The sequence below is a fragment of the Solanum pennellii genome, chromosome 2, assembly GCF_001406875.1.
Source record: "Solanum pennellii chromosome 2, SPENNV200".
NCBI lineage: Eukaryota > Viridiplantae > Streptophyta > Magnoliopsida > Solanales > Solanaceae > Solanum > Solanum pennellii.
Window position 1 is genome coordinate 33184711 of NC_028638.1, and position 10794 is coordinate 33195504.

Sequence of the window (10794 nt, forward strand, 5' to 3'; positions counted from 1 at the left end):
CTAAGATGATAGGTTCAGATTGTGTCATTATAAGTTTATATGTAGACGACATGTTCATTTTTGGTCCCAATGTGAATTTTATTAGTGAGACCAAAAACTTCTTTTCTTCTACATTTGGAATGAAAGACCATGGTAAAGCAGATGTGATTTTGGGAGTTAAAATTAAAAGAACTGCTAACGGTTTCTCTTTGTGTCAGTCTCATTACATTGAAAAGATGTTGAAAACGTTTGATTGTTTATGTAGTTCCAGTGGAAACTCCTTATGATCCTAACATACACTTGAAGAAGAATAAAGAATCAGTTTTTCTTATTATCCCAGTAGTGAACATTGGAATGCTCTTCACCGCTGCTAAGATACTTGAGAGGTACAACGAATTGGAGTTTGCATTTTAACAAATTTCCTGCTATTTTAAAGGTTCTTGTGATGCAAACTAGGTAGCTGACAATGATGAAGTTAGCTCCACCAATGCTTATGTGTTTACGTTGGGTGCATGTGCTATTTCGTGGAAGTCGTCCAAACAGACTTGTATAGCATGTTCTACCACGGAATCAGAATTCATTGCTCTCGATTTGGCAGGCAAGAAGCTGAGTGGCTGAGAAATCTTGTAGCGGATATGCCTTTGTGGTAAAGATAAGCTTCACCTGTTTCTCTTCATTGTGACTCACATGCAGCAATTGAAATCGCCAAAAATAGTTTGTACAATGGAAAAATGAGACACATTTTCATCAGACATGGTACGATAAAACATTTGTTGGAACTGGTGTTATTTCCTTGGAATATCTAAGGTCTGAAAGAAATTTGGCGGATCCTATGACCAAGGGCTTGACTAGGAAAATAATCCTTGAAACATTGAGCGGAGTGGCGCTAAAGCCCATTGACTCAGGTAATGTGGTAGACTCGTTAGGCCTCAATATACACCACAGCTCAATCCCTATGGTGCGAGGCAGCGTCTTATAAGGTTGAGCTTATTTTGATCTTAATGATTATATAACCTTAAGGTGGTCTATTGATATAGACTTGATGGAATCACTTACATGAGTGTAAAAGTGTGGTCGCCTTTTATTAAAAAAACTTGGGTCCTCTTTCTAGAGCACTCATCATAAGACCACAGGTGTGTGTGCATGATCATAAAAACACTTTGTTTGTATCGCGGAGGTTGATTTAAATTTAAGTATATGCTATGTGTTATGAGGGTCTCAATTCATATCCGCTCAGTTCAAGAGTACTTCGGTTTGTGGATAATAAGTTGCTGTCTCATATCACTACGTGTCAATTCAAATCGAAAGATATTGACACTTAAGTACATGTTCCTTCTTTTTGTCCAAAACTTATTCTTACTTTTTATATTTGCATTAGTGGGGGATTATAATATTAATTTTACAATATTAATTAAGAGTAATGCAAAGTATATGAAATATTACGTTACAAAAGGGATGAATGACCTATCCATTCCAAATTACATTTTTATTAAAGTGTGATGTAATGACTTTTAATGTCATTAAGATTTCACATATGTTTCTTAAGAATTCATTCTTCTCTTTGAAACTCCTATTTGAAACTCCTATATAAAGATATATTTTGAGTGAGCATAAAATACCACTACCAGTACAAACAAAAAGAAAAAGAAAAACATTTTCCTCCATTCTTCTTGTCTTCTTAATAGAATATTTTTCTTGGGCAATTGGTTTTGGGCAACCTCCAAACTTTCAGCCACAAGTGCACGTGTTTGAGAGTAATGGTGGAACCTTGGGGAGCGACCAACTACACCGATTTGCACTGGAGTTGAGCTGAAATCGCTTTCAAGGAAGTGGCTTGCCACGACAAAGTGTTTGTGATAAGTTATTTATTACTTTAAAATTCCAATAATGGAGTATTTTTTTTCCAACAGCAATAAGCAATATTGTTTTTGAAAAAAATGAGAAATATAACAAATTTTAAAAACTCTTTAATATTTTTTCCCGCTCTAACTTTACACTCAATCACATCACAATTGATTCTTAATAATATGTATGTACGACATTTATTAACATACGGTTAAAAAACTTAGATTCTATTTTTCTTTTTCTTATGATTATGTAGCATGATCTTTAAACACTTTCAAACATTTCATAATAGAAGGATAGCCTTCTCATAAAGTTTTCAATTTTGTATCTAACATTCAAATTTTTAAATTAAATTATCAAAAACTTAATCGCTTTATTTCTCAACTAAATTCTTTTGTATACGTAGAGAAAATATTCACAAATGTGACACAATAATATTTTTCACATCTAGATATTATTTATACAAGTCTAAAGAAGTTCAAAATTTAAATGCTCAAATCTATTGCCTTAAATCAACTCATTGTGTACTTTAAGTGTTGTCAAATTTACATGATTAGTAGCATGCAAAAGTGTATTTCTTGTATTGTTCTTATTGCACCTTTTTTGAAATCTTGTTTGGAGATATTAATTGAAGAATCATAAGCAAGAATTGTATAATAAGGTGAGAAATTGAATATTATCTTGCAATGTGTAAAAACTTATCGCTTTTTCTGATGATTGAGCAGAATATCAACACTTAGATATGTTCATTGAAAGGCTGAACTGCAGTAGCACAAGATTCCTTTAAGGATGGGGCGATTGTTATGGTGACTGGATGCTTGGCCGGAAGGGATAAGTTAAAAAGGAAAGACACACATACATTTTTCCTTGCTCCACAAGACAAATGTTCTTTTATTTTGAAAGATGTTTTTAGGTATGTCAAAGAAAATGTGATTGATACTATCTCAGCTAATTCTGTTGCCCAAGAATATGCTCCAAACAAAAAAAGGGCCACAAAAGTCTATGTAGAACTTGGATGACTTCTTTGAAGCATCCTCTTAGGCAACAAAATTAGCGGATTCTGTATTTGTTGGGTTCTGATCCTCGTTGAAACGAGATTCAGTTTCCCCAACAATCTTCTTTCATGACCAATGTGTCTTCCATCTTCCAAAGAGTCGTTGGCTTTTACTCAACATGTTGAAGTTCTTCTACATGTGAGCGAACTTGATCGAGATTTGGAGGATCAACGACATGAGTAGGTTTTGGATTCAATTTGAAGATAGTAAAAGATTTTGATAGAAAACAAGAACAACTACACTTATTGATTTAGAAAAGAGATCCAACTTGGATCAGGGGTCGGCACCTCTAACTACACATCCCCAGTTCGATAAATCATTTCCGAGACGGTATCAATCTCATTTTCTTCTATATACCTAAAAACATTATTTAAAACAAAATAACAGTTGTATTATGGAGCAAGGATCAATGTAGAGCCAAAATTCCCTCTTTACCTTATCTCTCCCGGTTAAACTTCCCATCACCAAAACAATTACCAAAACAATCACCCCATCCTTAAACGAATCCTACGCATCTAAAACCATTATTTCTACCTTGTAGTTCGTCTAGTCCAATGAACATATCAAAGTATTGATATTCCATTCAAGCATGAACAAAAGCAATAGTTTTTAAATATGCATAATTTACCTAAGAGCTAATTAAATTATTTTCATTTTCTTTTTTAAATTACAAAATCTCTTATAATTTATAGATTTTGAATACATTACTAGACTTCTTGATACATCAATACACTGTTGGATACATAGGTGAGGGATGTATCCACGAGAGGAGGGACTTATTAGAGAGGAGATATGACATCCGATCGAATACATCACTTGGCTTCCGGATAGGTTAGCAGATATTCAGATACATAGATTAGTGGAGTGATGAATTTGACAGGGGTATGATGTATCAGCAAGAGGAGAGATAGGTATTCGAGAAGAGATTTTTTAATTTTCTAAAATGGTAGAGAATTTTAGAAATTATGATAAAATAATATATGTTTTTAGGTTAGTTTTCCTTTTAGATTGCAAGATAGTATAGTCAAATCTTCGAAACCTGTTTTTCATGACCGATAAATTTGTTTGTTTGTCTCAAAAGCTCAACGGATAATGAGTCACGTTCCATCCTTCTTTACTTAAATACTAAAACCCGTTCCCAATAGAGTTTGAGTTCATGAAGTGCGTGCACCTCATGTCCATGTTGTACTACATTTGCTATTATACCAAAGGCATTGAGGGCATAGTTTTCAAAACCAAATTTCCAATACCACCAACCACAAATATGTTCTCCGAAAGCACAACCTAAAAGTTGTTACATCAAGCTTTCAACCTCACTTTCAAGTTAAAATCGAAAGTAATTTGTGGTGTCAGTAAGAACTACTCCTCAACAACACTAAACTAATTGCCCATTACCAACAAGTAAACCTATTACCTATATAGGTGAAATGATCTGATGAACTCTTATACTTGTATGCATTTGTATTATGAAGTCTTCTACTTAACCATTTGTCAATTGGACCCTTCAACTCATTAAAATACAATATTTCAAACCCTTCTGGCTAATGACCATGCTTGTGTGGCATAAAAATGAATGAGTTGGCGAGAGAGTGTAACATACACACCCAAAGTCAAGTGAAGAACATATGTAATTTTAAAAAATATAAAATAATATTTGTTTTAAAAAAAATTTTCTTCTTCCCCTCACCTCATCTTCTTCATTCATCCCCCACCCCCACCCTTATCACTGCCCCAACCTTCCTTATCAGCAACTCTGCTACTTCAATCCCCCTTTTCAGTCATCCCTCACCCCATATCTGTTCTAACCCCCCTTTTTAACCATCCCCAACTCTATATCTGTACCAACCCCTCTTTCGGGCTTCAACTATGCACCACTCCATCTGTGCCTCAACTCCTCTTTTCAGTCACCCTCACCCCATTAGTAGACCAGAATTTATTTTTTTTTAAAAATCATTTTATTTTCACCAAATACCACCATTAAAGAGTAAAATTTCAACTACAAAAGTCTTACAAAGTAAGGAAAATAAAAAGAAACAAAGAAAGATTAATTTCGATCTAATTTAAAATTTAAGATTTTCTTTTCAAGACTCTCTTTCTCAATGACACTTTTTTTTTTGTAGAAGACAAGTTTAAATGGAAGAAACTTTTTTTGTATGAATACAAGCTTAATGGAACAAAAAGAGGCTATGATCGGAAAACACCCCTTTTGGTGGAGGAACAGGGTGGTCGGCGACAGCATTGATGGAGGAGGAAGATGAAATCTATGATCGGAATTTCATGTTGCCGGCGGGATATACAAAAGAATACGTGTTTTGTCCGTAAGAAAAGAGAAGAAAAGAAAATGGATAGGGGCAGGTGGTGATTTTATTTTTTGGGTGAAGTGTAGAGGGTGGGGAGGAAAAAGAGGGTGGGGAGGAAGAAGATGAAGTGGGAATATGGAAAATGAGTATAAACTTTAAGAGAAAAAAGAATTATACCTTTTTAAAAAATATATTTATTTTAAATATTTAATTTCTGATGTGTCATTAAAAATAATAATAATACTGACGTGTCATTAAAAAATAACGTGGAATTTCATCTGTAAATTGATTGTAATACACGCACACACAAATGATGAGAAAGGGGTTTCAAATATTGTGTTTTATTTAGTTTAGGGGTCCAGATGACAAATGGGTAAGTAGAAGGGTTCAAAATACAAATCGATTCAAGTACGAGGGTCTACCAGACCATTCCGCCTACCTACATATGCTATAGCCTATAGGAACATAATTTATATTATCTTCTTTTTTTTTTATTTCTATAGGTAAATAAGATTAAACTTACATAACAATTAGTGAAGTTTACAACTTCTATGAACCAATAATTCTTTTGTAAGTCAAGTGTCTTATTCTATCACATTATATACGCTTAATCTTTGTCATTATTGTGGTTTTGCGCTAAGAGCCCATGCACTTTTTGTTATTCAATCTCACAACAGTTCTTTTATCACATTTTGTCTTATACACATGTATCTAATTTTACCATAGAAAATGTTAGTTTTATTCCATTTAGAATACACACTAAGAGTTGTTTTAACCACTTAGTTTGATTACTAATCAACCCTAGTACGACAACTAACTCTAATTAGTTGCCTTTTTATGTTATGGCACCGTCATCAATAATAACTCATCATTACTAGCGAATTTTGAGATTCACATTGCATCGTACCCTTCTGAAGTTCTAGTTCAACAAAATAATAAATTTATTTGATACTATACTTGTGGCACTTCTCATGCATAACCAATTATTTATTTCCAATATATTGCATCAAGAAGCAATATCTCAAAAGAACATGAGAAAAGTAATAAATTTTAAAAAATCATTAATATATTTTCTCACTCTAACGTTACATTCAATCACATCACAATGGACTATCACAAATATGTATATGCAACATTTATTAACATACAATTAAAAAAACTTTGATTCTATATTTTTTCTTACGATTATGTAACACAACCTTAAGAAAACACATCTACACTTTCAAATATTTCATGATAGAGAGATAACTTTTTCATTAAATTTTCAATTTGGTATGTAATACAAATTTTTAATTTAAAATGTAAAACTTTACTCTTTTCAGCAAGAACCTTTTGTATACATAGAGAAGACACTCACAAATGTTTCACAAAAACAATTTTCACATCTAGTATTATTTATATACAAGTTTCAAGAAGTTCAAAAGAATTAAGTCTAAAATTTGGATGCTAAAAAAACTCAAACATATAATTTCTTAGTATGTTGAATTTCATCATAAAATATAGCATCAAAAGCAACCAATATATGATAGCTTAGACACTCAATAAAATTGTTGTAAGTTAATTATCTCTAATGCATTGTATCAAACAGTAAGCATTTAACAAAGTATTCTATCATCAGACTAATATCATCTATCTCAACTACTCTAAATATTGTAAAATTTCATTTTTAATTATCTCTAGTCGATTATTTGTGGTTTTGTTCATCTCTTCTAAGATTTTAAAACATTAATGTATTTATTAGGGTTTGGGGTTCAACCTTTTAAAGTATTTCTATGTTATTGCTCGACTAAAATATTTCATTTCTTGCTAATTAATATAAGTTGTTTTCTTTATGTGTTAAGATTTGCTATCAACTACTAACTTTAAGGTTTTGTATTTTTATTTTCCGAGTTATAATTTTTATTTCTTGCTATGTCTAACAATTATGGGTTAATATATATGGTATCCCTCTTTAATTATGTGTATTTTTTTCTTCTTGTAAGATTGCAGTATTTGAATGTTGATTGCAATTTGGGGGTTAAATATTTTAAGGGTTTCTAAGTTATATTTTGACTTAGAATTTTCATTTTTTGATAAATCATATTAATCATTTTGTTAAATTTTATCTAACTCAAATGAAAGATTTCAACTTTTAATCATATTTTCATAAAGATCATTGACTAGTATATTAAATCATATATACCACCTTTAGATAATATCAACATTTTTCATATGTGAGTTTAATACAAAGAACTTTTCATTCTAAGAACGTAAGTAGTTTTAGAATCCCTAATATATATATAAATCATTCTTCTTCAACTTGGGTGTAGTGCACAAATATACTCCGTAACATCCCGTAGCTAAAATAGACAAAAAGATCAGTTTTTCAGAAAATTTGCAGGTGCAACAGGCGAGACCATCGACGGACCATAGCCTGACCCACACCCAAAAATTTCAGCCCAGAAAAAGGTTAAGTCTTGGACGACTAACAGACTTACTGTCCGTAGGTCAGACGATGGACCGTATTCCGTGACCATCAGTCGAGACCGTATTCACCCAATCTCTGACAAGAGCTACGGATGACCAGCACAGTCCGTAGGTGGACCTACGGTCCGTAGGTGGAAAATTTGCAGACAGTTAAGGGGAAATGAAATTGGGTCAATTTCAAATGGTCATAACTCTTAGGACAAAATGTAATAGGTGTCCTATCACCTACCCACAGATATATAATTGGATTATCTTTCCATAGACACCGACCTTGCTAAAATCATACCTCCGAGTAAAAAGTTATGCCCATTTTAGTAACGGTCTGACGAACAGGCCCAATCGACGGACCCAAGGACGGGGCGTCGGTCAGACGACGGACCGTCAGTCCTGGCCGTCGTTTGGTTCGACAACAACTTTCCCAGGGGTCTTTTGGACCTTTCTCACTTTGTTTAAATCCTAATTTATGTCCTTTTGACCCTAAATAATCAGATTTTAGTTAGTTTAAGCCTAGAAACATAATGAAAACATATCTAAGTCAAATCATTAAATCACAACTTAGAAAATTAGAAGCAAGAGAGGAGAAAAAGCTCAAGAACCCTAGTTAAAGAACGCAACAAGTTCCATCAGTTCCAGCTCCGAAACTTAAATATTTTTCCGTGGATTTAATCACCAGGTTTATGGGATTTCACTAGTGGATTCCTTTCACCCATTGGGTCCCTAGTTTCCAGTCAGATTCTTGATTCCCATATCATGCTTAGACCTAGGGTTTCTAGAACTTTGCTAGAACTTCATGAATTTATTAAATATATGTTCTAAATAAGATTATCATGTTATTACTCAGATTATCGCATGAATTTCAGAACCCTAGCTTTGTATTTCTTTAGTTCTTGAATTACACATGCTAGGTCAGATATTTCAGACACTTCAGATATACATGCCTCAGTTATAAATGCATAATACCAGATTAATTGTTGCATTCTAAGTTTGCATGTTCTGTTTCGAGCTATCCAGTATTTACAGAAACTCAGACGTAATCAATAAATTTACAAAATTCATTGGAAGTAGCATAATACCGAGTTGGACTAGGGTTCAGCATACCCAATTAGTCCCAGAACTACTAGCTATGTAGGTTGTAAGTCCCATCTGTGGGCAATCAATTTAGTGATCACGCCAGCATGCATTTATACCTTTGGCAAGGTATATTGGATCCTCTCGGTGGGGCGTATACATTGGACTCCACATTTAGCTCATGTGGTTTTATCATCGGTTATTAGTAGCTCCCACAGTTCAGTCAGACTCTTTGCATTGACCATTTATCAGTATGTTCAGTATTCAGTTTCAGCATGTTATAAATTGGTCATTGCATCCAGTTAGCTCAAAATTAAGTTTATCATGTTAGATTATTATACTTGCTATTATACTTGTTCAGTTATGCTTTATTTTAGTTTTTACTATATCCTACATGCTCAGTACCTTTCAAGTACTGACGCATACGTGTGCTACATCTTCTAGTGATGTGGGTTCAGGTTCTCACCATCCAGATCATGCATAGATCGATTTCAACTTAATGGGGTCACATTAACATGCACAGACAGTTCACTTTAAACATATTCTATTGTCACTAGTTGCATAGGAAACGGAGACCATAATTATATCACAAGGAAATTTTATAAGCGTCATATAAAATAGAACTAGTACACGTAGAATAGAGGGTGTTACATTAAGTCCCAATGCACCATAGTGACCACACAATGATGACTGGGCAAATTAATGTGCTCTTGATGAAAATTATGAAACACGTGATTTTCCTTTTTTTTCTCAAAAATGTATGTGGTAGAAGTACATATGATAAGTTTAAAAGATGACCTTTTTGATTGTATAGTGAATGTGGGTTGTGACAAAGGACAAAATAATAATAGTCATCATTGTGGTAAAGATAAAAGAACACTATGACTTTTTCAAATAGTCTTTCAAAATATGAAGGTAATTTTTGTCATCAAAATGGTATGAGAAGTCACTAGAAACATGTTTATATGAGACCTAATAATTTTGTAAGTTTATAAATCCTCTATCAAAGAAAAAGAAGAAAAAGTGGTGATACACTTGACTTTCGAAGGTGATGTCGAGGTATGTCTATATCTTATGAATATGATAAATTTTAAAGCATGATAATGAACTTCTAATGAAAATATAATTATGAAGCATTTATATATGATTATAGTCAATTCATTGAAGAGAATATGACTTGTGACAAGTATCATGAAAGTGAATCATTCTTGAAAGTTGAATGTGTCAAAAGATGATGAAAGTTATAAATAAGAACATATTCATGTATTTACCACAACTTACCCCTATGAGAGGCTAGAGAGAAACAAAGAAATTTTGTTTTGGTTTAAATGATCATTGACTAAGTACTTTTAGTACATTACAAATATTATGGTATGTTTTATGATGAACAACCGAAAGATAAAAGGAAGAAAGTATTTTTTTGCTCACAAAAATTTGTCATTGATTATGCATCTTTAATTTGTACGTCAAAACATATTTTTTGAGAAATTCAATAAAAAAGGAAGGAGATACTAATGATGAAATTATAAAAAAGGAAGGAGATAGTAATGACAAATTTAAGTAAATAAAAACAAATTTTACCTGTAATGATATTGATTATGATAATAATGATATAAATTTCTCCTTGAAAGAAATGTTCACCACATAAACAATGTTATGAAATATTTGGTAGTATCCAATGTTAATTGCGAACTTGGTGAACTATTGTGTTACTATCAAAGAAATAAAATTGTTCATGATACTGAAATTGTAGTAAGTCTCAAAAACCATGTTTTTTCGTTTCAAAGATATAGTAAAAAAATAAATTATATTGAGACTATAAAATATGGCTAGATTTAAGATCTTCATATTAATGCAATAAAAGTGTGTCATAAATATTTACGTAAAAGATTACCCATGTTTTTATGTTATTTTTAATAACTAAAATGGCATGATGATAGAATAACATGCAAAATAAACTAGAAGTTTAATTATTGAAATAAATATCAGTTGGAATGATCGGTTACCAACCATCCCAGTTCAAATATGATACAAAAGTAAATGAGAATTTATGTAGTAATATATATATATATATATATATA